The 22,721-nt window shown below is 44.3% G+C and overlaps 1 protein-coding gene and 1 long non-coding RNA gene across 4 annotated transcripts in view; one reads left to right on the top strand and one right to left on the bottom strand.

Annotated features, from left to right (window-relative positions):
• LOC147029202 (uncharacterized) overlaps positions 1-22,721 on the bottom strand; it is a 54,558-nt gene that overhangs the window by 9,699 nt on the left and 22,138 nt on the right. Inside the window, exon 1 of one of the 3 annotated variants that reach the window (XM_085876454.1) lies at positions 11,110-11,229. The exons of 1 other annotated variant lie outside the window; for it this stretch is intronic. The gene's annotated coding sequence lies outside the window, so the exon portion shown is untranslated. Of the gene's footprint in view, positions 1-11,109; positions 11,230-22,721 lie in introns of those variants that run through there. One more of the 3 variants, XM_085876456.1, reaches the window with a different exon arrangement.
• Positions 18,133-20,497, top strand: LOC147029203 (uncharacterized). Its single transcript, XR_015057849.1, has 3 exons — positions 18,133-19,734; positions 19,986-20,043; positions 20,333-20,497. It is a non-coding gene; the product is annotated as an uncharacterized LOC147029203 (long non-coding RNA).

Genomic DNA, 22,721 nt, shown 5'->3' with positions numbered 1-22,721 from the left:
AGCAGCCACAGGCTGCACATGATAGCTCGCTCGCTTGGTCGGACAGCCAGTTCTGGGAAGAGTCTGGGTCGTTCCATTTCCTAATGATGGAGCTCACTGTGCTCTTGGGAACTTTCAACACTGTAGAAATCGTTTTATACCCTTCCCCAGATCTATACCTCCTCACAATTCTATCTCGAAGCTCTACGGACAGTTCATTGGACTTCATTTTGGAGTTTCGGCTCTGACATGAACTGTCAACTGTGGGACCTGATATAGAAAAGTGTGTTTCTTTCAAAAGCATGTCCAATCAATGGAGTTGGTCACAGGTGGACTCAAATTAAGTTTTCGAGACATCTCAAGGATGACCAAAGCAAAATGGATGAACCTGAGCTCAATTTGGAGTGCCGGATCAAAGGGGTTGAATAATTTTTGACTCAAGACATTTCAAGCTTTTCATTTCTCATGAAAATGTAAAGATTTCCAAAAACATGTTTTCACTTTGTCATTACAGGGAATTTTGTGGAGATGGGTTACATAAAGAAATTAAATTTAATCCATTTTACATTGAGGCTGCAACACAACAAAATGTGAAGGGGTGTGAACACTTTCTGAAGGTACTGTCTGGTCTGGAGCTGTTTTTACGAAATCTGTTTTTACTAAATCTCCCTGAGATTGATGTCATCACTTCCTCTGTACATGCAGAGTGTTATCAACACCTGGCAAGCTTTGTCACTGCATCGTGAGTCCAAAAATGTGTTTTGTAAAAAATGAAACCCTTGATTGTTCTATTCGACATATTCATGAATTGTTCATTTTTTGTTTACAAAAATAGTTTATTTTTTGCTCACATCTGCTTTTTAAAATGTTTTTTGTGAATATATTTTTGCAATGAAAGGACATGAAAGAAAATTATCAAGTCTGTGTCTGTCTCTCCGTCAGCAAAGCCATGGGTGGTATTGGCATGTCGAAAATATAATCAGTGAGTGTGTCAGTGAGTGTGTTACCTCCATAACTCTGAAACCATGAAACCAAGTTGCACAACCTTTGAGTGTGTGAATGAAAAGTGGGTGTTGGGGTAAATTTAAACACTTCTTTTAAAGATAATTTTGGTGGTGCTCATTCCAGAACAAACAAACAAAATAAAGCTTGCAGAAATGGTGGCACACCATCTTGGTCAGCCTGCTGTCACATCGCTGGTTTAAACCGGCATTTTCTTCATCCTGCTCAAAAACACTTCAACCTGGAATTACGATCACCTCTCATGGACTAATTAAAGTGCTGTCTGTACTCAAAATCTGGCTTCGCATTGGAGGATCCAATCTTGTGGAATAAATAACTTTCAAAATATGGAGTTAAATCTGAAAAGTAAAATAAATCAGCGATTCTTTCAACTAATTGTATTTATTTATTTTTGAAAAGGCCGTCATCCCTCCTTTTGCCGTGTCATCTTAATTCATTCCTCTCGAGAATATAGTGTCACTCCATCGGGACCTGCAATACTTGTCGGAAACCCAAAGATTTGAACAATGTTTTTAAAATTCCCTCTGTATGAATAACCCAGATTGCATCCATTTTGAAGTATTAAAGAAGTGTGGATGGACGTTCTGGATTTGGCGAACATTTACAGCCATTTGAACCAGAAGCATTACCGGCTCTGCATGGCAGTTTTGAGATTTTAATGAGAGTGAGAAATCCTTTTAGTATTGTGGATTGGCTTTGGATAGGATCTGATCTCATGGACTGAATAACTGTCAAAATCTGAAAATTTTAAGAAATCAGCAATTCTTGTAAACTCAGGATAATTATTTATTTATTTATTTATTTAAGAAAGGATATCGCCCCTCTTTCTGCTCTGTCGTCAAAATTCACATCTGCATTGGACAGGGTGTCACTCGAGTGCAGTGGTTCCCAACCTTTTTCTGATCGAGTACCACTTGGAGGTCTCATACCATCGCCGCATACCACATGGTTCCAGAAAAACTCGATTCGATAAGATATCAATTTTTCACAAGTGGAACACACAAATGAACCAACTGTCAACAAATAACAAAATTTAATGTGAGGGCTGCATCTGTTTCTTCTCCACCAGCTGGTCGATGCGGGGCATAACTTTCCTCACAGCACATCGGAAATCATGCCCGGGCGCAGCAAGACGGTTCCGGCTCTTTAACTTTCTGGTTATCATGGCTGAGAACCCCTGCTTGCACTCCCACATCAAGGGGAAATCAGTAGCTGGGGAACAGCATGATGGGCTAGTGTCGGGTACGAGGAAGCCATGGTCACTCAGACGTTGATAGGAGAGCATTCCTTGTGCTTCGTCTTTGCTGTCTCGTCAGCCTGGATATCTATAAGCCGCTCTTTTTCCCTGGTCCCAACAGGCAGATCGCCTGGTTCAACGGAAAACGGATTGGTGATGTCGGTACAACATGTAATGTCTGGGAAGTAATACATCAACTCTTGAGCAGTGAGAGGTGACGGACGATTTCTTGGGAAAATTCATCATTGGGCTCGCTCTCAAGGGAAGTCAGGAGTTTGAACATTCCGTCGCGTTTGCTCTCCACGTTCTTGATCCAGAGGTCCAACTTCCGGACAAACGATCCCAGCTTTGAGATGAAGTCTGAGACCGTGCAGGTGGGGCCTTGGAACGACAGGTTTAAGTGGTTGAAGACCCCAAAAATGTCCAACATGTAGGCCTGTCGGACATTTAAAAAAAAACATTTTTTTTTAAGCTTGAGCCCGAAAGTGCTCGCGAACCACCTGGAAGGACATCACGTCCCACAGGTTGGGAACCACTGCTCCAGTGGGACCTGCAATACTTGGAGGAAACCCAGAGATTTGAAGGATCTGGTTTTTTTTTGGTTCTTTTGTATACCTTGTCGAGGCTCGTATGAGACAGAAGGGGAGGGAGTGGGATGGACAAAATAGTGGGGAACAAAGATATTTGGAGATCTGTGGAAGGGAGAGGGATGGGACGGGGAACATGGGGAATAGAAGATGGACATTGCAGGGACTTTCAGGAAGGAAAGCAGGGAATTTGAAGGAGGTGGGCTTGGGTGGATTATCGAGGGTAGAAACGATTGAGGATTTTGGATGGGGGATGATAAGAGGTGGTGGTGAACAGCTGTTTTGAAGGCATGGAGGGAAGAATGGGAATGAATAGAGTGAGGGAGTTTATTCCAAAGGCAGGAAAAAAGAGGAATGAAAGAGTGAAGGTGAGCAGTGATTCGTGATTTTGGTAGTTTTACCAGAAGTGGGTTGTTGGCGGACCTTGAGCGTCCTGCGGAAATGTGGTGGGGACAAATCACAGAGAGAGCAGGGGGGGGCGAGGCTGGAGAGGAGACGGTAGAAGACAGAAAGACCACCGACCAACCTGCGGTGATTGATTAAGAGGCCCAAAGACTCAGCCTCATTGCGGGGGATGCCAATGATTCGAAATGCCTTGGTTTCGACAGCGTGAAGCCGAGAAAGGTGGGAGGCAGAAGCACCAGCCCAGAGGGGAGAGCAGTTCTCCATCAGGCTGCGGACAAAAGCTTTGTAAGTGGTCAGGAGCTCAGGTGGGCCGAGGAAGAACCTTGCACGATGGATGATTCCCAGTCGGCGACTGGCTTTGGAGGTGAGGTTTGAAATGTGGCTTTCCCAGGAAAGGTCATGGCAGATAGTGAGACCCAGAAGCTTGAAAGAAAGGACTTCTTCTTCTGGATTGTTGAGAAAGTGGATGGGCGGGGGTTTCTAAACGGTCCTTTCGGAGAGACATAGTGAGAGTGTGAGATTTGTCCGGATAGAAAGACATGTTCCACGTGTTGGACCAGTTTGTGATTTTATCCAGATCGCAGTGAATGAAGAAGCTGCTGCTTGCCAGTCTGAGGGATGACCGATGGTACGGCAGAGGGTGGAGTAATCAGCAAAATGATATGGAGGATTTTCCAGAGAGTCAGAGAGATCATTGATGAAAACGAGAAAAAGAACAGGGCCCAGAACGCAACCTTGAGGAACTCCAGCCTGGACAGAAAGGGGGGATGAAAGAACTCCATTTAGGGCCACACATTGACTGCGACAGGAGAGGAAGTCTGCGAGCCATGAGTGGAGATGGCCTTGGATACCATCAGAAGAGAGTTTGGTGAGCAGGGCAGGGTGCCAGACTGTGTCAAAAGCACGTGATATATCCAGGGATACGGCTCGGATTTCCTGTCTGGCATTGAGGACCTCCATCCATTGTTGGGAGAGCAGAAGCAGCATATCCAGGGTAGAGTGACCTGGTCTGAAACGAAATTGATGATCAGAAATCAATCCATTGGAGAAGAGGAAGGATTTGATGTCTGAAGCGATGATGGATTCCATAACCTTGCTGGTGATTGGGAGAAGGCTGATTGGTCTGTAGTTGCAGGGATCTGTTTTTGCACTTTTTTTGTGCAGGGCAGTGAGGTTTGCTGATTTCCAAGCAGATGGCAGATGGCCTTGAGCAAATGAGAGGGTGAATCGAACAGAGAGAAGGTGAGCAAGAGCAGAAGAGCAGGCTTTGAGGATACGTGGGCTGATGCCGTTTGGACCGGTTGCAGAATCTGAGTCAAGGTTGGACAGCAAGCTCTCCACCTTGTCAGGAGAAAAGGACACAGAGTACAGGGATAGTTGGGTGCCACTGCGTAAGGTGGGTAGATAAAGTGATGGGTTTTGGACACAAGATTAGCTGCAAACACCGAGTTTAGGCATTCAGCTTTTTCACGTGCGGTATCAGCAGTGCGGCCTTTTGAGGTAAGGGAGGGATGGAGGGGTAACATACACCAGAAACAGATTTGATTAGACGCCACCAGTATTCTGAGGAGGGACAGATGTTTGAGAGTTCAGACTTGAGATGAGAAAGATGTTGTTTTCTTGCTCTATTGAGGGTAGATACACACTTGTTCCGAGCTTTATGGAAGGAACTGAGATTGCCCTCAGTTGGGTTGACTTTCCATGAGGCAAAGGCAAGTTGTTTCAGGACAACTGCCTCACCAGAAGCTTCAGTGAACCAAGGGCGGGAGGAAGGGTAGGACAACTGAAGACGAGAGGGGATAAATCTGTGCATGAGGGAGAGCAAGTTTCTTTGAAAGAATTCCCAGGAAGAGTTGATGTAGGAGAAAGTAGAGATAGGAGACCAGTCTATAAGTTTGAGGGCTGCTTGGAGACCCTGCCAGTCAGCGTGAGTGAAATGCCAGACTCGGCGGCGGTGAGGTGGTTCTCTGATAATAGCCAGAGCAATGTCCACTTTGACAAGGACGTGGTCAGAAGAACGGATTGGAGCGGAGGAAAAGCAGCAGACATTGTCAGGGAAATTTGTCAAAATCAGATCCAGAAGAGATGGAGTACCATTGGTTGAGATCCGGGTCGGGAAGTTGACCGATTGAGTCAGTCCCAATGAGTCGCAGAAAGCTTTTGCTGAGGTGCCATGACAGGTGAGAGAGGTACCCACACCGAGCCAACTGGCATGATGACAATTGAAGTCGCCACATTTGAGGAAGCGAGAGTTTGGATGAGAAGATAGAAGTTGGTCCATGTTTTCAGATAGTGAGGTGTAGATTTAGTCATCACTGTAAGGTGGACGGTACAGTACACATATAAACATGAGGTGGGAGTTGAGGGGAAGCCGTAACCAGAGGTATTCCTGGGGGTGTGGGGGAGTGAGGGCAGTGCATGGAGAGTGAGGAATAGAGTCTTTGATGAAGAGAGCAACTCCTCCACCAGGGCGAGGCTCAGGTCTGTCAAACCGGAGGAGGGAGCAACCAGGGAGAGAACCAGGGAGAGAGATCTGAAAGGTTTGAGCGAAGGCCCTGGATATTTGAGGTCCATACTTTTAATGAAGAGGAAGGGGAGGAGGCTTTGGGTGCAGGGGGTGGGGGGAGGGGGAGGCAAGGACAAGGGACTTGAGGGGAGAAAGGAGTGTTGTTGAAAGAGTGTGGGGGATTGCAGAATAGCTATGGGAGGGGGCCGAATGAGGAGGTGAAAAGGCTCTGTGGTGCTGGGGGAGAGGGGGGCAAGAGAGGCGGAAGAAGGCAGCTGAGGATTTGAGGAGGTGGAGTGAAGAGATGGAGGTGAGAGGGCAATGGAAGGAGGCAGCTTTGTGGATGGGAGGGTGGAAACTGTGGGAAGGATGAGTGAGGGGGAGGAATGGTGTGAGAAAGGTGAGGGGGGAGTTTTTGAGAGAGGTGAGAGGGAGGCTTGGAGGGGGAAGAATGGGATGGTTGCTTTGAGAGTGAGGGGTGAGAGGAGTGAGTTGGCACTGAAGTTGGAAAAAAAGAATGGTTGATGGAAAGCGAACATTTATTGCAAACTGGGGTTATGTTAAGTTTTAGGTCAGTGATGCGATTAAACACATTTCTTGAGGGATGCAATAAAGGTGAATTCAGAGAATGGAGAGAAGAAACACTGTAACAGTTGGATTTTTTTAGGCAGGGTATGAAGGAAATTTCTAATTGAGAGCAGTCTTTTTAAATAGCAGAAGAGTATTGCATTCTGATGCAGTAAAGAGTACTACATGTGTGAAAGAGGAAGATGAAGCATTATAAGAGATCGTTTTTGTTATTATTATTCATGTTTGAGAGAGTTTTCAACAGATTAGGTCATGGAAGTGTTGCAGAAAAAAAAAATTGAGGAAGAAGAAGAGGAGGAAAAAGAAGAGGAGCTGAAGAAGAAGAAGAAGAATCGGAGAAAGGGAGCGGGTTTTTTTTTAACATAAGAAATTGAGTGATTAGTTGGGATGGGGGACGTTAAGAAAGTGGGAAAGATAGAAATTGAAGATAATGGGTAGAAAAAACAAATAAACATGATCGTACACTGAGGGGAACAAAGGGTAGGCCTCAGGCCTCAAGGATAGGCCTCAAGCATCCAGTTAGAGCAAGTTCGACGTAATCTCACAAAATAGCATGATTTTTGAAACAAAATCGAACTCGGAACACACAGTAACATGTAGGTGAGAAAATAAACAGTTAAAACGGGACAGATAACAACCGGAAACTTAAGTTTGAGATCGTCAGCAGGGAGCCCCCAAGGAGACCTGCCAATGCTCCAAACCCAGAACCAGTTTTTCAAACAGAACCCGTTTCTTAAATTCCCTCTTGAAACGGGGAAAGGAGGAGGGGGGGGGTTGGATGTTGGATCTGCCGAACATTTTAACCAGAAGTATTCCCAACTCTGCAAGGCGGTTCTGACATTTTTACAAGAGAGCAGGAAATCCATAAAGTTTTCTGGAATAGCTGAAGGTTCCTTTCTTCATCGCTTTTACGTCTGGCCATGTGGTGTATATATGGAGCCACGTGGGTCTGAATATGTCATAAAATTTAAAAAGAAAAATCTCTCCTCCATCATCAGTAAAGTAACGGGTGGTATTTCCATGTGCAGAGTGGCATTTTGAGAGACATACGGCGTGGCCCTATGATGTCCAAACGTATCTTTTCCCAACACAGCAATGCAGAGTGAATGACGTGGTGAGGTGAAGTGAATGATAAAGTATTACGGAAGCAGCTCGATCATGTGTGGTGACTCCAAATTGTTTAAATTCACAGGCAAAATAAATAAGAAAAGGGTGTGTGTGTGTGTGTGTGTGTGTGTGTGTGTGTGTGTGTGTGTGTGTGTGTGTGTGTGTGTGTGTGTGAGTGTGTGTGAGTGTGTGTGTTTATATATATATATATATATATATATATATATATATATATATATATATATATATATATATATATATATATATATATATATATATATACATTGGAGATTATACACACATATTAAAGTGATGAAACACATGCGTACGTACACACACACACACACACACACACACACACACACACACACACACACACACACACACACACACACACACACACACACACACACACACACACACACACACACACACACACACACACACACACACACACACACACACACTGTAATTCTCTCACACAGATACACCATGAATTACCACTTTCCACAGGAACATTTCGATAAATTTCCAGGTTCATCTCGTCCAATCATCTGAGAAACGAGATTTGTGCTTTGATGGGAAATGTACACGATAATGAAAGGAGGGGGGAGGGAAGCAGGGGGGGGGGGGGGGGGAGACAGGGTGGAGGGGTGGGGCAGAGAGAAAAAACGTGGCATGGTGTGAAGACAGCGTGGCAGGGAGAAGGGGACACAGCGTGACGGGGAGAGGGGGGACACAGTGTGGTGGGGAGGGGGGAACACAGCATGGTGGGGAAGGGGGGACACAGCGCGGTGGGGAAGGGGGGAACACAGCGTGGTGGGGAAGGGGGGAACACAGCGTGGTGGGGAAGGGGGTCACAGCGTGGCGGGGAAAGGGGGAACACAGTGTGGTGGGGAGGGGGGAACACAGCGTGGCGGCGAGGGGGGAACACAGCGTGGCGGGGAGGGGGGAACAGCGTGGTCGGGAGGGGGGGTGGGGATGTGGGGTTCATCTCGTCCAATCATCTGAGAAACGAGATTTGTGCTTTGATGGGAAACTGAGACGATAATGAAAGGAGGGGGGACTGTGTTAATGGCGTTCCCAATGAGTTGTGGAATTCCAGAATAATTTCCCTGAGGAGTCCAACATCCCTGACACGGAATGTCCCCCGAAGATTAAGGAGGAATGTTACATTTTAGACCCACACGATGTTTGGGAGTTTTTAGATGATGAATTAGGTTTTTATCTCCATTCAGGTGATGAAGGTTAAATATCCCACAGAACAGGTAAAGTCGGTAATCGTACCTCGTACCCTCGTTACACCTCCTCATTTAGAGATAAAATTGGATTTACAAGTTAATAAGAAAAGGTTTCAGGTAGTTTTGTCGTTAAAAGGAAGAATGAGGTTTAATCCTCGTTGTACGAAGTTTCGTGATGATGATTAATAGCGAACGCAGTGAGCTTCATACTTAACGCGTGCACGTGAGAGAATAGGAAACAACAACAACACAATACCCCGAGCTATTTGGATTCCGTGTCGTTGGATATGACCTTTTGCTTCCGGTTGTTGTTAAACGCTGTGCGGTGTGTTAACACAATTGGGTTTTATTTCTATCTTGTGAACATTACTGAACACGTGCACATGAGAGAATAGGAAACAACAAAATCAACACAATACCATGGCAATTGTGAATCCGTGTCGTTGGCTATGACCATTTTGCTTCCGGTTTTTTTTGTTTCTGGTTTTTTTGGTTTCCAGTTTTTGTCGTGGCGAATGATGCATGCCGGGACATAAAGGCATCGTCGGAGAGAAGAAAGACAAAAATAATATCAGACATGGTGTATATTTCCTCCACTGATTTTAATAAAGATATCTCCCGCATCATCAAAAAATAATTTTTAATCGTGATTTTCGTTGTTTGATCGCTAATTCCGAAGTAACCGGAAATTGCGTATACAGTTGTGAACAAGTGGAAGGTAAAGTCAGAAGCGAATGTAAGAAGAATAGTACGTTCACTTTTAGTATGTATTTTTTTAGATGAGATCCTGTTCCAGGCGGTGTCGTTGTCCTTGTGAAGGTAACGTTGAAGGAATTTTTTTTTTTCAGATGAGATCCTGTTCTAGGCGGTGTAGTTGTTGTTGTGAAGGTAATGTTGAGGTAATATTTATTTTTTTTAGAAGAGATCCTGTTCTTGGTGGTGCAGTTGTTGTGAAGGGAATGTTGAGGTAATATATTTTTTTTTTAGATGAGATCCTGTTCTAGGTGGTGTAGTTGTCGTTGTGAAGGTAATGTGGGGGTATATTGTTGAGGTTATATTAATTTTTTTTAGATGAGATCCTGTTCTCGGTGGTGTAGTTGTCATTGTGAAGGTAATGTTGAGGATTTGTTTTTTCAGATGAGATCCTGTTCTCGGTGGTGTAGTTGTCGTTGTGAAGGTAATGTTGAGGATTTGTTTTTTTCAGATGAGATCCTGTTCTTTGTGGTGTAGTTGTTGTTGTGAAGGTAATGTTGAGGTAATATTTTTTTTGCAGATGAGATCCTGTTCTTGGCGGTGTAATTGTTGTTGTGAAGGTAATGTTGAGGTTATATTTATTTTTGCAGATGAGATCCTGTTCCAGGCGGTGTTGTTGTTGTGAAGGTAATATTTATTTTTTCATTGAAAAAAGACGGTTTAATTTAATATATTTAAGAAGCGAATGTAAGAAGAATTCTACGTTCACTTCTCAGCTTTGCCTATTCCATATTAGCGAACACAGTGAGCTTCATACTTAACGCGTGCACGTGAGAGAATAGGAAACAACGACAACGACAACACCCCCTGGCTATTTGGAATCTGTGTCGTTGGATATGACCTTTTGCTTCCCGTTGTTTTTAAACGCTGTGCGGTGTATAAACACGATTGGGTTTTATTTCTATCTTGTGAATATTACTTAACGCGTGCACATGAGAGAAGAGGAAACAACAAGCACAACAACACAAGACCCTGGCAATTGTGAATCCGTGTCGTTGGCTATGACCCTTTTGCTTCCGTTTTTTTTTTTTTTGCTTGTTTTTTTTTTTTTCCGGTTTTTGTCATGGGGAATGATACATGCTGGGAGATCATGACCGGAAGTGTTTATTCAATTTTTTTTCCCAAAGTGAATTTTAAACTTCCAAAAGTGATTTTTTTCATGACAGGAAGTGTTTAATTAGGATTTATCATGACCAGGAGTGATTTGGAAACTCTTTCCGGAACTTATATTTTCTTTTATTCTTGACCAGAAGTGATTATTTATTCAATTATATTTTTCCAAAGTTAATTTTAATAAAGATACCTCTCGCATCATCAAAAAAATATTTTTTAATCGTGATTTACATTATTTGTTCGCTGATCCCGAATCCAGGCCGAAGTAACCGGAAATTGCGTCAAAATCATCAGCTGTGCGGCGCAAACACGGACCACGGGAGAGTTGGTAAGTATACAGTGGTGAACACGTTTCAGGTAAAGTCAGAACCGAATGGAAGAAGAATTCTACGTTCGCTTCTCGGCTTTGCCGATTCCATATTAAACAACGTTGTGAATAAAACAAAAGGGGTGAAAAACACCTCATTAAATCAACAACCAAACACCTCAACAAACATTGAATAAAAACTCCTTTAACTTCCCTTCGTTTCCGTCATGAAGGAACAGAGAATTATTTTATATTTAAATTACCGTTTCCCCCTCTCTCTCCTCCTCTTCACATCATTTCCTCCCCGACCACGAGGACCCGGGTTGGAGAGAACAAGGTCACAGGAACATGAACCCGGAAGTTCTTCCTCCTGCTTCCGGTTAATTCTTCTTCCTCTTCCTCTTCCTCTTCCTCTTCCTCTTCCTCTTCCTCTTCCTCTTCCTCTTCCTCTTCCTCTTCCTCTTCCTCTTCCTCTTCCTCTTCCTCTTCCTCTTCCTCTTCCTCTTCCTCTTTCTCGTAATCACTTTTATTTTCCTTTAAATCACTGATCTCCATTATCGTTGTTCACGACTTGTATTATTTTTCTTGTTTTGATTGTTAATGTCGATTTTATTCTTCCTCTTCTTCTTTTTGTGTTTCACGACGCGATCAGAGCCTCGAGGCCCCATAAACCCCATGAACCCAAACTCATCGATTCCAGTCAAATACATAAAATAAAACAAGTCACGGAGTTTATTCTGTTCGCCTCCATTTCCTTTATTAATTTTAAGACCGATTTCCAGAGTCGATGGAGATTCTGGATCAACTGATAAAGTGTATCCGGTTCACCCGACCAGGGGATCCCGAACTCTGGAACACAGAGTGAAACACGTGATCTGGTTCTCCTCAGTGTCCGAGTCTGATCCTGTGGAGGATTCCTTGGTCTCTTGGGGAAAGTCGAGGATCCGACCCAAGGGTTCACCCTGTATCACCATCTCCCCTCGGTGAAGATCTCCCACAGAGATGACCATTTACTTTTTTCATGTTGATCATAATTCACATTCACAAAGGGCGGACGAGCTCCTTGTGAACCAACGACCATCCATCTCGTGTTCCTAACAATGTCTGCGGACGTCCTCCTGCAGTTGGGTTACTTTTTTATCAGTCGATTGGTGGCAGGATTTACACTCCGTCCACGTAAATCCCTTCATTCCGCAAAACACATGAAAAGCACAAAAGCAAATCTGAAAACCCACTCCATGGGAGTACCTGCTGTACAGGTTCCCTTCACAGGGCAAATCACCAGATGACAGGATTGGGGCAAAGCCTTCGGGACCCCCATTCTTTCTTTGATGAGAGGAAGAAAACCACGGGGTAACCTTCCCGGGTCAGATTGCGGGAGTGTGTGTCAGGGTGGTGCTGAGGTCCACCAGACTGATGACCTCCTTGGGCGAATCTGAGGAGGTCCCTTGGGGTGGGTGCCTCAAATGCCCTATTCCTCAGAGAGGATGATCACCTGTCTCTGTTATCATCTGAGCTCAAGCATTTGGACATCGGTATTGCAGCACTCTCTGAGCTTAGGAGACCAGATGACGGAGAGATCATGGCGGGTGGTTACACCACCTATTGGTTTGGTCGCTCTGATGGTTACCATGCCCAAGGAGGTGTTGTGGCTGTGTTCAATAAGCTGACTCCAATGATAATTGAGGTAACACCGGTAAACGAGTGTATTATGAGACGAAGGATTCTCACTCCATTGGTGTCATTTCCTTGGTCTCTGTAGATGCTCCGACTGAGGTGAGTGATCTCACCGTGAAGGACATTCTGTGCCACACTCGACACTGTGGTTGATCAGTGTCCCAGGCGAGATACTCTTCTCGTCTTGGGGGATTTCAACGCATCAACTGGAACTGATCGGGATGGTTATGAGACATGTGATCGTCCTCATGGGTCTGGAACTGTGAACCAGAATAACACGAAGTTCCTTCACTTTGCAAGAAGTCATGGACTTTGGGTGTCCCGTTCACGCAGCGACGTCCTGCTCCGGCATATGCCCCCATATCTGACCTTATCTGACCATAATTCCATTGGAGAGTGATGACTGGTCCAGAGGGATTGGGGTTTCAATATTTGACCTTCGTACCCATTTGGCTGCCTGATCGCAGATTTGTTTTTTTTATGATGTCATAATTGTGACGTCGAACGACTTATCCGGTCAGTCTCAAAATTTGAGGATCATCTCGGGCGAAATTCGATGGTGGGAAGAAATTGACGACGTCATTGGTCATGTGGTTTGGTGGCTCTGATTTTATTTTATTTTGAAGAATAAACATTTAAAAACTTCTGCTTCAGAACGGCTTCACATATCAAGAGGAAACTTCACCCACCTGTTCCCTAAGCCTTGGGCATACCAGGGTTTCACAAATAGTTCATGTTACATCGTCTGGCAGCCATATTGGATGGAACCGTCCAGGCATCCATTGGGACCATACTATGTGCAGAGCATTGGTGCTGCCGAAGCAGTCTCCTTGGCCATTGGACACAACCCTGGACGGGTCACCACTCTTACACAGTGTACAACCATGCGGGCACTCATTTTTGCCAACTTCAGAAGGACGACAGACAGGGTCAACCCCACATGGTTGTGTGCACATCACATTCAACAGCCAAGTGTGATTTGAACTCAAGGTCCTCGGACCCCAAGCCCCAAGCCCCAACCCCCCCCCCCCCCCATCACGCAGCCAACACCAGGCATGATGGAACAAAAACCTTAAAAATATATATCTGTTGAGTCACTTCATCAATCAAAGTGAAACTTCACAATTATGATCCAGTAGTCAAGGGGAATATAAGTTTTAAATTTCAGCCTGTCTGGACACATGGTCTGGCAGCTAGAATTATTTAATATTTTGAAGCTGGGTGCAGGGGTGTGTGTGTGTGTGTGTGTGTGTGTGTGTGTGTGTGTGTGTGTGTGTGTGTGTGTGTGTGTGTGTGTGTGTGTGTGTGTGTGTGTGTGTGTGTGTGTGTGTGTGTGTGTGTGTGTGTGTGTGTGTGTGAGAGTGAGATGGAATCAAGAATTATCAACTAACCCCGAGCTAATTATCTGAGCAAAGACTTTGCCCAGCAGTGAGAGCAGCGTCATCCCTCGGAAGTTGTTGCAGTCTTGGCGATCACCCTTCCCTTTCCAGAGATGGACAACAAGGCCCTTCTTCCAGTCAGTTGGAGTGATGCTTGTGTTCGAGGCAGAGCACAGAACTGAATGCAATGACATGAGTGCAGCATTTCCACAAGCCTTGAGAAGTTCAGCATGGATGCCACAGATCCATGGAGCTTTACCCCATTTCAACCGGTTCACCGCAGCCTGTGTTTCCACAAACGAAGGTCGGTCACAGTTGATTCGAGGGTCAGCAATAGGGATAGCAACATCCCAGATATCCAACTCGACAGCTGGTGGATTACCCTGATTGAGCCATTCAAAGTAACCGCCCCAGTGGGTCTTCACTTCGGACTCCTCTGTCAAGAGCCCACCACCCTCCGCTCAAACTGCAGAACACCAAGGGATTGACTCGGAGGAAAACAATGCACACCATCTTCTGGAAGAAAAACGAGAATCACATGACCACAGGTGATGCTCCACCCCCTCACAGATTCCTCGCACATAGGCCTTCTTGTCCACCCTCAGTGCAAGTGCAGTTTTAATCCTCAACACCCTGAACAGCTCAGCTCTGCCATGAAGTCTGGCCCTGCGACTCTGGTTCATGATATCCTGTGTCCCTTGAGAGACAAAATTCTTTTTCGTCCGACAGACTAAGAGTCAGTGTAACCACTCGCCATGATCTCGCCACCATCCGTTCTCCAAACCTCAGAGGGTGCTGCAATAATTTGAATTCTGTCTTTCTACACAGGTTGCTCCTCACAAACCAGACGTAATCTGCTTAACAGAAACTTTACTTCTTTCAGACGTCTCTGACTCCCAAATATCTCTTCCTGGTTACTCCCGCCTCCCGTATGACTGACCTGAGCCTCGTCCTGGTGGAGGTGTTGCTCTCTTCATCAAAGACTCCATTCCTCACTCTCCATGTGCTGTCCTTACTCCCCCACACCCCCAGGAATACCTCTGGCTGCGGCTGCCCCTCCACTCTTCCCTCATGTTATTATGTCTACTGTATCATCCACCAAACAGTGATAACTCCATTTACACCTCACTTTCCGAAAACATGGACTAACTTCTATTCTCTCGTCCGAACTCCCTCCTCCTAAACTGTGGTGACTTCAATTGTCATCATACCAGTTGGCTGGGTGTGGGTACCTCTCTCACCTGCCATGCCACTTCAGTCAACTTCCCGACCCGGATCTCAAGCAATGGTACTCCATCTCTTCTGGATCTGATTTTGAGAAATTTCCCTGAAAATATCTACTGTTCTTCATCCACTCCAATCGGTTCTTCTGACCACGTGCTTGTCAAAATAACCATCTCTTTGGCTGTTATCAGAAATCCACCTCAGTGCCGTCAAGTCTGGCATTACACTCAGGCCGACTGGCAGGGTCTCCAAGCAGCCATCAAACTTACAGACTGGTCTCCTATCACTACTTTCTCCACAATCACCTCGTCCTGGGAATTCTTTCAAAGAAACTTGCTCTCCCTCATGCACAGATTTATACCCTCTCGTCTTCAGTTGTCCTTCCCTTCCTCCCGCCCATGGTTCACTGAAGCTTGCGGCGAGGCAGTTGCACTGAAACAACTTGCGTTTACCTCAAGGAAAGCAAACCCAAAATGAGGGTAATCTCAATTCCTTCCATAAAGCTCGGAACAAGTTTGTATCTCCCCTCACGAGAGCCAGAAAACAACATCTTTCACAGCTCAAGTCTGAACTTTCAAACCTCTCTCCCTCCTCAAAATCCTCGTGGCATCCAATCAAATCTGTTTCTGGTGTATGTTCCCCCTCCGTCCCTCCCTTCCATCAAATGGCCCCACTGCTGATACCGCACGTGAAAAGGATGAATGCCGAAACTCGGTGTTTGCATCTAAATCTTGTGTCCGAAACCCATCGCTTTCTGTACCCACCTTACCCAGCCGCACCCAACTGTCACGAGACTCCGTGTCCTTTTCTCCTGACAAGGTGGAGAGCTTGCTGTCAAACCTCGACTCAGATTCTGCAACCGGTCGAGATGGCATCATAAAAAGGTGCAAAAACAGATCCCTGCAACTACAGACCAAGCAGCCTTCTCCCAATCATCAGCAAGGTCATGGAATCCATCATCGATTCAGACATTAAATCCTTCCTCTTCTCCAATGGCCTGATTTCCGTTCATCAATTTGGTTTCAGACCAGGTCACTCTATCTACCCTGGATGTGCTGCTTCTGCTCTCCCAACAATGGATGGAGGTCCTCAATGCCAGACATAAATTCAGAGCCATATCCCCAGACATATCGTGTGCTTTTGACACGGTCTGGCACCCTGCGCTGCTCATCATACTCTCTTCCTATGGTATCCAAGGTCATCTCCACTCATAGCTCGCATCCTTTCTCTCCTGTCGCAGCCAACGTGTGGCCCAAAATGGAGTTCTCTCATCACCTCTTCCAACCCAGGCTGGAGTTCCTCAAGGCAGCGTTCTGGGCCCTGTTCTTTTTCTGGTTTTCATCAATGATCTCTCCAACTCTCAGGAAAATCCTCTTTATCTCTGTGCTGAGGACTCCACCCTCTGTCGTACCTTCTGTCATCCCTCAGACTGGCAAGCCACAGCTTCTTTGCTCAGTGCAGATTTGGATAAAATCACAAACTGTTCAAACTCGTGGAACATGTCTTTCAATCCTGACAAATCTCACACTCTCACAAGGTCTCTCTGGATGGACCATTGAGAACCCCCCCCCCCCATCGAATTTCTCAACAATCCTATGGAAGAAGTCCTTTCATTCAAGCTTCTGTGTCTCACGATCTGCCGTGATCTTTCCTGGGAAAGCCACATTTACAAGCTGGCCTGCAAAGCCAGTCGACGACTGGGCATGCTCCATCGAGCAAAGTCCTTCCTTGGCACACCTGAACTCCTGACCACGTACAAAGCTTTTGTCCACACCCTTATTGAGTACTCCTCTCACTTCTGGGCTGGTGCTCCTGCCTCTCACCTTTCTCAGCTTCACACTGTGGAAACCAAGGCATTTCAGATCATTGGTATCTCCCACGATGAGGCTGAGTGTTTGGGTCTCTCACTCTCTCACTGCAGGCAGGTCAGTGGTCTTTGTCTTCTGTTGTCTCCTCTCCGGCCTCACCCCACTTGCGCTGTCTGCTATATGTCCCCCCCCATATTTCCTCAGGGTGCTCAACATCTGCCAGGATCCGCCTTCTGATAAAACTACTAAAATCAAGAATCACTGCTCACCTTCACTCTTTCATTCCTCTTTTTCCCCACCTCTGGAACAAACTCCCACACTCTCTTCAATCCCACTCTTCCCTCAAGGTCTTCAAAACAGCTGTTCACCACTATCTCTTGTCTTCCCCCATTCAAAACCATGATCTTTTCAACCCCCGTTCATCCAACCCAAACCCACCTCCTTCAAATTCCCTGCTTTCATTCCTGAAAGTCCGTGCCGTGTCCATCTTCTTTCCCCTTTACACCCTACCCCATCCCTCCACCTTCCACAGATCTCCTCATGTCTCTGTTCCCCACTGTTTTGTCCTTCCCTCTCCCACCCCTCTTGACTCCTGCTCCCCTTGTTTATGTTCCGTGTTCGCTCTCACACGAGCCTCGACATGACATGCAAAAAACCCCCATAAACTTGATGACATCATCGGCCATGTGGTTCCACAGCCACTTTTTTTTTTTTTTTCAACATAAAAACCTTCTAAAATCTTCTGAAACGCTGAACAGATCAGGGCAAAACATTTCAGCTCTGCTTGCCGATCCATGGGATCAAAAAGTTCTCCACCTCTGATGTCATAGGTCACATGGTTTGGCAGCTCTGATTTTTTTGAAAAATAAACTTAAAAACTCTCTCCAGACCGGCTTGACAGATCAAACAGAAACTTCACCCACATGTTCCCAAGACTTGGACATACCAGGGGTTTCACAGATGATTAAAGGGTCACATGGTCTGGTCGCCATATTGGATCGAACAAAAATCTTTAAAAAATTATTTCTCTTGTTCCGTTTCTTCAATCGACATGAAACGTCACAATTATGAAACAATAGTCATTGGGAAAATATTTTAAATTTGAACCTGATGGTCTGGCAGCCAGAATTATTTAATATTACAAATCTGGGTTCAGGGATATAAATCAAACTTGGTGCAAGTGTTATAATGATGTCAGTAGGGAAAGAATACTGGTTCTGGCTCACTTTTCCCCATGTAAATGAATGGGGGATTTTCAGCCATGAAATTTTTCTTTTTTTTCCCCTAAAAAAATAAATCCCCTTTTTAGCCCAAGGTATATTTATTTGTCTCCCCTTTTAACCTGGAGCCTGGTGTTGGCTTAGTGGTTAGGGTGGCGGCTTGGGATCCCAGGGTCCTGAGTTCAAATCCCGTTGGCTGCTGAATTAACACCAGGGGGTTGACTCAGCCTGCCATCCTTCCGAGGTCGGCGAAATGAGTGCCAGTGTACTGATCCTGGTGTATGCCCTGGTTAGAATAGGTGTACCATATCCCTGTGTGTCGTAAGAGGCGACCAGGGTTGGTGTCAGGAAGGGCATCCGGCCATAAAACATTGCCTCAAGAAAAAGCCAAACCCCTGCACAGCAGGGAAAAATGGCTGTAAAAACGGTCATTTTTTTATTTCCCCTTTTAACCTAGGGGCTCTCTATTCCAATAGCCCATACAACAAGATAAAGATTTGTTAAAGGTGATTCTAAAGAAATATCTGAAACGCCTAAGCCCCGGGACACTCTTTATCAAATAACCCATACAACAAGATAAAGATTTGTTAAAGGTGATTCGAAAGAAATATCTGAAACGTCTAAGCCTCGGGGCACTCTTTATCAAATAACCAATGCATATTGTTTAGCTCACTCATTGAACCTATAAACATTTGTTCATTCTCAAATTCCTTCAATAGTTTAATTTTCTTTGCACAATAATCCCCATCTAAAATATTGAAAAACAAAACATTTGAATCTTTATATTTTTTAAGATACCCCTTTTGTGCCATTACGAAATGATAAACTTCTCTTAATGATCTCATCTGGCCACCGCCCGAGTTGCAAATCATTTTTGTACATAAACCATGCCAGAAAAAAGTTTTGTTTCAAATGTTTTCAGTTCATGCCGTGAAAATGAGGAAGTGTTTTTTTGACACGGCCGTGCTGTGTGAATGAGGAAGTGGTTTTGGACTGTCATGCTGTGAAAAAATAGGAACTATTCTGTGAGACAAGGTCTCGTGTTTATATTTTATCTCAGAACACGAACTGAAAACATTTGAATCAAAACTTTTATGGCGTGGTTTATGTCCAAAAATGATTTGCAACTCGGGCGGTGGCCAGATGAGATCATTAAGAGAAGCTTGTCATTTCCTGTGCTCACACCCAATGATTAAGCAATCTCCTCATCGTTGCTTTATAAGCGGTTCGCCAGACAAAGTTTCTGCCAGACGGGATTTTCATTTTTACAACTGAGGCATGGACGATATTTCTTCCGATGAAGCCAACAGCCCACTACAGAGTTGGTAAGTTTGTGTATGCTTTTCTCTTTGAACGATGAAGCAAATGATTATTAATTAAATCATGATAATTCTGATATATATATATTTTTTCCCTGACAGGGCATTGGAAGAAATTGAGTTCACATATCACGACGTGGTTCATGAAATTAATACTCTTATTGAAGAGATCAATGATTTTAGAAGAGAATTGAAAGACATTTTCAATGAGTGGCATGAAGTCTTATCACGTCCTCTCATCTCGAAGGAATTAAACCAATGGTGAGACATGTGTGTGTGCCTCTCTCTCTGTCTGTCTTTCTACCTACCTCTCTCTGCTCTTATTGAAGAGGCCAATGATTTATAATGACTGGTCTCTGATCTCGAATGAATTAAACCAATGGTGAGGCACGTGTGTGTGTGTCTATGTGTGTGTGTATGTGTGTGTGTGTGTGCGTGTGTGTGTGTGTGTGTTGCTTTCCCTGTCTGTCTCTTCATCTATACCCTTGACTTATTATTTTTTTTTTTTTCAGCACTATCGCACAACATCAGCTGTTGAAGCAATCTTGTACAACACATGATTTTCTGGAGGTAAATATTTCTGAATTATTATTAATATCACTCATACAACACATGATTTTCTGGAGGTAAATATTTCTGAATTATTATTAATATCACTCTCTCTTTAGAATGTCGCCTTATGTTGGTTGCATCATTAGTTTGGACGTGGTTTTGTCAGTACACTGGAATTCATTTTATTGACCTTGAAAGGATGACAGGCTCCTGGTGTGTTAATTCAGTGGTCAACGAGGCTTATTCATATTACCATGTAATTATCTTTATAGAACCTAATTATTATCCACTTTTTGTTTCAAAACAGAATATGGTGTCTGAGTTTCGAAATCACAAGGCATATGAAGAAGATTGCTGGGAAAGATTGTACATTCTCGCAAATGAATATTTAATATTTTCAATATTAATAAATTATATTTGTTTTGTTTACAATTACTTGATTCTGAATTACAAGAAAAGAATAAAAGAGATGTAAAGGGGGGGGGTTGGGGGGGTAGGGGGGGGTAGGTGCGCTCCCCAATGACCCATCACCCCTCATCCCATCCCTCCCCTCCCCATGTGTGTGTGTGGGGAAGGGTGGGGGTGGGATGAGGGAGGTGGTGGGTCAAAGGTGGGGGCGCACAGGGGGGATGAGGGGGGTGGGGCTTGTGTGGGCGGGGCTTGTGTGGGCGGGGCTTCGGTGGGGGCTTGTGTGGGTGGGGTGTGTGTGGGAGGGGCTTGTGTGGGCGGGGTGTGTGTGTGGGTGGGGCTTGTGTGGGTGGGGCTTGTGTGGGCGGGGGTTTATGTGGGTGGAGCTTGTGTGGGAGGGGTTTATGTGTGTGGAGTTTTTGTGTGGAGCTTGTGTAGGCAGGGCTTATGTGGGAGGGGTTTATGTGGGCAGGGTTTATATGGGCAGGGGTTTATGTGGGTGGAGCTTGTGTGGGAGGGGTGAATGTGGATGAGGCTTATGTGGATGAGGTTTGTGTGGATAAATGGATGGGTGGAGAGATGGGGGATGGGTGGATGAGTGGAGCTTGTGTGGATGGGTGGATAATTTTTTAATTAAATAAACATGTTGTGTGTGTGGGGAACTAATTAACTAATCACTAATTATGTGAATATGATGAATATGGGTGGAGCTTGTGTGGGGTTTGTGTGTGTGGAGCTTGTGTGGAGTTTTTGTGGGGAGCTTGTGTGGAGCTTGTGTGGAGCTTGTGTGGGGTTTGTGTGGGGTTTGTGTGGGCGGGGCTTCGGTGGGAGGGGCGTGTGTGGGCGGAGTCAAAAAGGGGCGGAGTCAAAAATTTCAATTTATTGGAGCTTGTGGGGGGTGTGTGGTGGGGTTTGTGTGGGGTTTGTGTGGGCGGGGCTTGTGTGGGCGGGGGCTTGTGTGGGTGGAGCCAAAAAGGGGCGGAGTCAAAAAATTTCAATTTATCTTTGTCTTTTGTAATTCCTGTGAATAAAATGAACCTAAAATCTCTTCCCCTTCCAAATCATATATCTTATAAGTCCAAGGAACCGTATCTATTACATCAACAATTTTAAAAAGCTCGTTGGTCCATCTTTTCGTATAACCTTTTTCAAAATGAGATTTCCACCTATATATTCTTACGATATCACCAACTTTGAACTTAGGTTTTCTGACATTAATCTCTTTTTCATATTTTAATTTTGTAAATGTTTCTGATGGTTTCATATTTGTTGCCGTGTGAATCGTGTCATTATACTTATCCACAATATCCTGAATAAAAGATGACCATTGTTGTGAACCGAGTTGTGTGAATTTTTTATATAGTCTCTCTTTTAAGGTACGATTAAAACGTTCAACAACTGCCTTCCCTTCATTAAAGGTACTGTATAATGTAATACTGTTATTTTTTAGAAAATTCATAAATGTCTTGTTATAAAACTCCCTACCCTCATCAGTCCACAATTTTTTAGGTTTTCTCTTACTTTTATTAAATATCTTTTGGAAGGCTAACATAAGAGTATTACCTGTTTTGTTTTTTAATGGTACAACCCACGCATATCTACTCCTCAAATCAATAACGGTTAAAGCATACTTGTACCCCTTATCATTATTGAGTTCAATCAAATCAGCAGACCAGATATAATCTACTTCCTTGGAATAAACTTTCCTTCTCTGAAACTTTGTGAATATTGGTTTATGTAATTCATCAGCTAATTGCTCTTCAGTCTTAATAACATCATTAGAGCCTATAAGTTTTTTGAATTTCCAAGACCAAGTTTCAATTTAGCACTGATCATCTTCTTCACAATGAACCGATCAACTTTTTCTCTCAAGGTTGGATTTTGTATCAGAGACAAATTATACAACATTTCTCTATCGGCTTCATGCTTTTCTTGCAACGTTGTGGTATTCCCATAATCAATATCGTGTCTCATGCACACTTCATCAACTCTATTGATAGGCTTACTCCAGGATTTAGGATTGTCTGCCTCATCTAATCTTTTATCCAAGTTTGTGCCTGGGCCACAGAAAGAATACCCTGGAAGATGTAATTCCCCTGGTATTCCAGTAGTTGTAAATTTACTTCCTGATAAAAACTTTTGGATATCTCCTCCTAGTTTGTGTTGGGAGATAAATTGATTTTTTTTGAACCACACACCGAACATATACCTTTTTGTATAACCCTGTTATTTTTACTTTTAATATATGAAATATTTTTAGTATTAGTTTTCTTTTTACATTTGAGACA

Source organism: Eptatretus burgeri, chromosome 4 (assembly GCF_056783735.1).
Source record: "Eptatretus burgeri isolate ZD-2024b chromosome 4, Ebu_testis_v1, whole genome shotgun sequence".
Classification (NCBI taxonomy): domain Eukaryota; kingdom Metazoa; phylum Chordata; class Myxini; order Myxiniformes; family Myxinidae; genus Eptatretus; species Eptatretus burgeri.
The sequence above is the reverse complement of the archived record's forward strand: the minus strand, read 5'-3'. Positions and strand labels throughout refer to the sequence as shown.